This window comes from Centruroides vittatus, unplaced genomic scaffold (genome assembly GCF_030686945.1).
Source record: "Centruroides vittatus isolate TY-2023 unplaced genomic scaffold, ASM3068694v2 contig_884, whole genome shotgun sequence".
Taxonomy (NCBI): domain Eukaryota; kingdom Metazoa; phylum Arthropoda; class Arachnida; order Scorpiones; family Buthidae; genus Centruroides; species Centruroides vittatus.
The window spans coordinates 1,548,565-1,555,119 of record NW_027122576.1 but is presented as its reverse complement, the minus strand read 5'-3'; the positions used below and the strand labels follow the sequence as shown (position 1 = coordinate 1,555,119).

General features: G+C 33.4%; 1 protein-coding gene across 3 annotated transcripts in view; it reads left to right on the top strand.

The window, feature by feature from the left end:
- The first annotated feature begins 4,441 nt into the window (after nucleotides 1-4,441).
- LOC136983670 (ectonucleoside triphosphate diphosphohydrolase 5-like) overlaps nucleotides 4,442-6,555 on the top strand; it is a 45,390-nt gene continuing 43,276 nt past the window's right edge. For 2 of the 3 annotated variants that reach the window (XM_067280481.1, XM_067280479.1), the window contains exon 1: nucleotides 4,442-4,518. The gene's annotated coding sequence lies outside the window, so the exon portion shown is untranslated. Of the gene's footprint in view, nucleotides 4,519-4,562; nucleotides 4,654-6,555 lie in introns of those variants that run through there. The other variant, XM_067280480.1, reaches the window with a different exon arrangement.

The window sequence follows — 6,555 nt, the reverse complement described above, 5'->3', positions numbered from 1 at the left end:
TTTTTTCAATAATATTTTTACACAAATAACATGGCATAAATAATTTAAAATCATATATATTTTTAAAGAAAACTATCGATTATTTAGAATTTTCCACTCTCCGCCTGTAGGCAGTAAGATGGCGATTTTCAGGTTTAGCATGGATTCAGTCAGACCCACAATGAGGGCAACTAGATGATAAAGGATTAAACAGTGGCGTAACGTGGGTGTCAGCCGCCCGGGGCGGAGGAAAATTTCGCCGCCCCCTTATTTAGGTATTATTATTATTTATTGTGAAATTTTGCCGCTCCCTTAAAGTGCCGCCCGGGGCGGGCCGTCCCTGCCGCCCCCACCACGCTACGCCACTGGGATGAAACCGATATATACGTGACCGCCCACGAAAAAATTTCTAGCGGTTTTCTAACTGGATTCAAACCCGGACTCCTCCAGAGAGGCAAACTGGTGTCTTGGCCCTCAGACTATCTGAAAAATGGTAATTGAAATTATTAAGATTAGTGCTTGTTTCGTAACTTAAATATTGTAGTTTACCATTAATGCTAGTACATTTTAAAACTCTTTTCGCCTTGTGGGCGCTAAATGATCCTTTTAAAATCATATCTAATCGTTGTGGGTTCAGCCAGGCCAACAATAGGGCTACCAACTAGCGGAGCCTGACATCCGAAATAGCTCTATGAAAATATTTGCCAGGATTCGATTCTGGATCCCCAGGACGGTAAGCTGATTACTTAACAAAATGACGTATAGTTTATTATAAATATTGATAATTTTCTTTAAATAGATTTAGAGAAAGATATAAGTCTAAGTTTAATATATGCAAAAATAGTCAAATGCATAGAAAATTTTAAGCATTTGACATTTTGTTTCATCATAATGAAACAATTCGTTGTATATAAAATACTACATAATAAATTCAATACCTTAAACAAATATTTATATAAATTCATTCAAAACTTGGATTTGTATCAAAAATATTGTTACATTTATGATGAAATGATATACTGTATTGGTTGAACAGAAAGTTTTTGCGTATTTTTAAAAGGTCTCATTATTAAAACGTAGACGTGTGATTTAATTATAATAGTCGTAAAATTTAATACATTATTGCTAATTAGAAATTGTGTTCTTTGTTTAGAGGCTTATTTTATCCTTCGAGCGCATTTTTTTTCACTGTGTACGCACTTCGAAATTTGAAGCATCGTTCGAACTCCGAAGCGAACTTTTACGGAATTTGTCGTTCGAAGTTATACAAGGGTTGAGACCCTAGCGTGATGTTTTTGTAAGCATCCTTTGTAACGCATTGTAATGATTATTGCATATCTGCGTCGTGTAGTTTATACGTAACCACTCAGTAGAGGGTCTAGTTGGATGCAAGAGCTGCAATTTACATGGGCCATTGGAGGGCCCATGTAAATTATTTTTTTGTAAGAAACTTTGCGTTTATTTTATAGTATAAAAAGAAAACTTCATTGTAAAATTAATTCTCAATTTTTATAACGTTTGTAGATTTCTCATCAAAAACAAAATATAAATAAAATTCATTTATTTATATTTTGTTATGATTTCTTCTAAAATATTTACAATTTTTAATATAATACAGTATTTATTAATTTTTTATTATTCACTGTTCTTCCGCAAATTTTATGTTGAAGCAACAATACTACGTGTTCATTTATTTGAATTGAAAGTAATGATTTAGATAAATCAGTTTAATTCATAGTTAACGATAATTTTATCAAAAATTCAAGAGATAAAAAAAATTAATTTTCAAAATGTAAAATTATAAAAAAACAAAGTATTTCCGTATGCCATGGAAATTGTAATATAAATCGAAAATAATTTCATCCAGATGAGAAACTTATTTCTTAAGCTGTATCAAATTAACGGAAGTTGTTACAGAATGTGAAAAAATTGAAAGAACTGATTTAAAAAAATATAATCTTGTGATATAAACAATCTTTAGTCATTATTTTACTTCTATAAATAAATTCGAAAATAGCTATTTTTGATAAAAACACTCACATATTGTATTCACAAAGTCATTCCTGATCACAGCAAATTTCAATTCATAATAAATGATGAACAGATGGACTTGCTAAGACTACATTTGCTAATTTAAATAAAAGAATACTTTATTATCACACGAATAAAAAGAACGTCATAAAATGATAAATATAATCAGATATAAAAATTACAATGTAATATAATAAGATTTGAATGAAATGAAGATTTTACGTATACATACGATTGATTATCGAAGCGTCTAAAGCTTACGAAAAAAGTAATGACATATAAAACTAATAACATATATTCGAGGAGTAAATGAAAAATTATAGTAATATAATCTCATAAATTAAAAATCAAGTCAAAAAACGTCAAAAGTGTAAGGGACAAGGAGACAAAATTTATTTTTTTATTAAAATAACTCGTGTCCCTGAATGATATTGTACAATTATTTAATAAAATATCAACAATATATAACTTCCAGGTTTTCTTTTTATTAGAAAAAAATTCAATTTTATTTTACTTGCACTTATTGCTACTACAAAAGTGGAAACATTTCATAATTTAAGCCTGTAGTTTTGTTTCACTTAAGGTTAATACATCATATTTTAATAATTTAATTTTCAGTAATAAAATTGTACTTTATTTTTGACGTTAAAATCGATTTACTTCACACGATTTTTAAAAGGAAAATATTTTTTAGAGAAAAGATTGCATTTTATAAGCAAGTCGTAAGCATGACCAGAAAATAGCTTTCTACAATGTCGTTATTTTTAAACCTAGGGCTTTTTTTCTTTGTCCATAGAGGAGTGTATTGCTATTCACTTTTACTCAGAAGAGAAGAAAGATCGCAAGGTGACGGAAGAGCTGGCCTTATAGAAGACGGCCGGAAGAGACACGAAAGGAGAATGCCTTCCGGGAGGACTATTTAGGCCTCATCTGCAAGGAGAAAACCGGGAAATTTTAAGCTGCCAGCCTGTCCACTCGTTGATCATACCAACATTCTATTCTATTCCTCTCTGGTTCATATGGAGGTTATAGCCTTATATTCGCTTTTCCTCCGAAGAGTGGCGTTATGATCGCTACGCGACCGAAGAGCCGGCCGTTTATCTCACGGCCTAAACGTACGCGCGGGAAACCGTGCCTTCCGGGAGGACTTTTATGTGGAACTGGCCTCCTATTCAGTCGTTATTGGCTAGGAGAAAACCCGGAAAACTCCTAGCAGCCAGCCTGTCCGAGTCGCGGCGCTAACCCACGACCGAACTTCCCAGTGTTTAGGGTCCGGTCACCACCGCTATGAGCGGCAACGGAGACCACTCGCCCACTGGTGGATCATACCAACATACTTATACTCAAGGTCCTTGTTTATACTTGCTACCAGAGGCGCTTCTGGTGGCAAGTATAAGTATATAGCCTCAGCGGAAAGAGGCCTAGGTGCCTCTCAGAACTGTATCCAGAAAATAATAAAAGTATACGCAGTTTTTCAATTGCGTATACTTTTGTTATTGCCATCTGTCGTCGTACATGGCAATAATCGAATTCGCTACTGTAAATTCAGATTGATTGCATTAAAAAATTTTATTTATCTTTCGAATGCGGCAAGACAATACTTTTGTTTTTAACTCATTCCATTCTGCCCCTTTTCATGCTTATCAGATTAAGTTAGCCTACAATCAGGGAAAGGTGAGGGACAAGTCTTGCATATCCGAATCAAACCACCCATGAAAATTTATGAAGTTCCGACCCAGACAAGAAAATTAATTCTCTATACTTGAAGAAGCGCTTTGTAACAGCGTGCTAAATTAATAAAAGGGCGCGTTGTTTTGTAAAGCGGCTTTTATACAGCTGAATAAGTAAATGCGAATAAATGACGTAGGCCGTTTCTTTTGAAATAAACAAACCAAAGACGTAGTCCGTTTCCAGTGGCGTAGCGTGGGTGTCAGCCGCCCCGGGTCGGAGGAAAATTTCGCCGCCCCCTTATTTAGGTATTATTATTATTTATTGTGAAATTTTGCCGACCCCTTAAAGTGCCGCCCGGGGCGGGCCGCCCCTGCCGCCCCCACTACGCTACGCCACTGTCCGTTTCAAATGAAACAGACTATGTCATTGGTTTGCTTATTTCGCTGTATTAAAGCCGCTTTACAAGGCAACGCGTCCAAAGTAATGCAAAAATCGTAATTTATTATAATATTAAAATATTAAATTTTGCTTAAACATAAATAAGCTTTATTACCACTTTTCCTCATAACAGATTTCTATTAGATTTTAAAATATCCTTTAAGCATCATACTATTTTTTTTAACGGAAAACCCTTTAATTTATTATATAATATTAGATCTTCTGAAATATTTATTTTTAATTTTACAAAATACAAATTTGTCAAAAAAACTGATCTCTTAAAAAAAAAAAAAAATGTTATCAGGAAATGTAATCTAGTAGAGGGTATATGTGCGATGACGTCACGTACAGATGACGTTTCGTCAAGTGTAATGGCGTCGGAACCTTCTTGACAATTATGTAAGTGAAAGTTTGTTATGAATATTCTTAAGTTATTGGCTTTCTGAATTTATTTGTGGTTCGTTATAGCTTAGTACGTTAGTTATGTAATCATCTCGTTTATTCTGGAAGTTAAGTTTTTCGATATTTCTTCTTGTAAGTGAAACTGGAGTGAAGACTGACGTCATTACTTTCCTCCGAAAATTTTGAAATTTCCTTCATTATTTATAGTTAGTTAAGGATAAACCTGTAAAAATTCTTAAGTATATTTATTGCTTAAATGCACATTTCTATCGTCATTTTTATTCTCAATGCTGATGTTAATGGTTAATTGGATTTGTATGGAGGATTAAACGTAAGGAGGTAGAATCAGCTGACGAATCTTTTTTTTACAGATTTAATTACTTAAATTAAGTAATTCTGAACATTTTAATTGAAAATTTCTGTATTGATATCCACAAATGTTAGTAGTAATGTACATACCTAATTGCTGAAGGTTAAAATCTCTGATTTTTATGTTTTATGAGAATTTTAGCTCTTGACAAGTATTGAAATTTTAACCTTGACATCATTTATTTTGTGTGTATGTCATAGTTTCCAGCATTTTATGAAAATGTGGAAAACTATGACACCCACACAATAGATAATGTTTTATATAGGGTAACATTATGACAAAAAATAATTTAATCACGGGCTGTTCACTTGGTGGTTGACTGGCAAGTTGCATGATTGTTTGTGATGGTCAACGACTAGGTTTTTCCTTCATTGACGGCCTTGTGAGTGTGGTGACTGAAAGGATGAGCGAGCTCAATAATAGGCTTTTTGTAGAAAATGCACACCTGAAATGCTGACTTGACAATGCCTCACTGTGTGGTCAACTGTCAAAAGTGGTGTCGTGCACTAATTTTTCCCATTGCCGTGAGTGAGACAATCTGTTGTTCTTGCAGGTCATTGAGAATGGGATTGTCTTAAGATGCTTCCTGTGAAGATGGCTTATCTAAACCTGCTCCAATGGACTAATTATGTGCAAATTTTTGCTTATGCTGTCAACTACTGGAAGTGATTGATTGACTGGAAGTGATTGGAAGTGGCAATAAGAGCCCACTCCAGGTCTCTATAAAAAAAATAGAAAAAATATTCCATGTACATATTGTAAATAAATATCAATTAATATGATCTTTAAGATTAATTAACATCACACACCCAACAGCCGTAAGTGAACGGGTTAATTTAACCAGTTCACTTACAGTTCGATAATATAACAACACACTCAACAGCCGTAAGGCTGTTGAGTGTGTTGTTATATTATCGGGTTCGTTGGTGTTTATTTGTTAATTAACATTAATCAATTGCTGGAATATATTAGGCTATATTAATTACCAAATGTATAAAAATTTTGCTTGCACTTTGTTAATATGACCACTTAAGTCCTAGTCACTTCTTATGTTGTAATTATGACTTCAGATGTATGCCATAATATTTTGCCTAATATAAGAGATATTCAATGTGCGAAAATGCTTTTTTATCTGGCTAAATGGCATAAAATTTCATTTTGAAAAAAAAAATTACTAGATTAGTCTGCCAATCACCTGGTGCATGATCTGTATTTGGTCTATGTCCAATTATTGGTCCATGGATCATACTTTGAGAACCCCAGTACACTGGAGTTTGTATGTTGTCTGGTAAAGCTGTTTAAAGTGGCTTTGTTAAAAGACAGTTTAGTGATTTCCATGTTAAGTTAGCTTCTGTGGTGATAGTGCAGCAAAGTTTGGAATGCTGAAGGCAAAATTCAAGATAATTGCCATGAAAGAAAAATATTTGTAAAATTGTCTAAATAAAAAGGGAAGCTAGGGAAATAAAACTGGGAAAATAAGCCTTCAGTGGCTTATCTTTTGATATAATTATTATGACATCAGCTACAATTTTATGTCATTTCTGAGTAAGCAAACAGCTCAACTAATGCTGCAGTTTGTAAACATTATTTTTTGTTTTAAGTAAATGTTTAAAGTGTAAATCACTTAAAACAATCTCCAGCAGCTATATCAAAACGACATTATG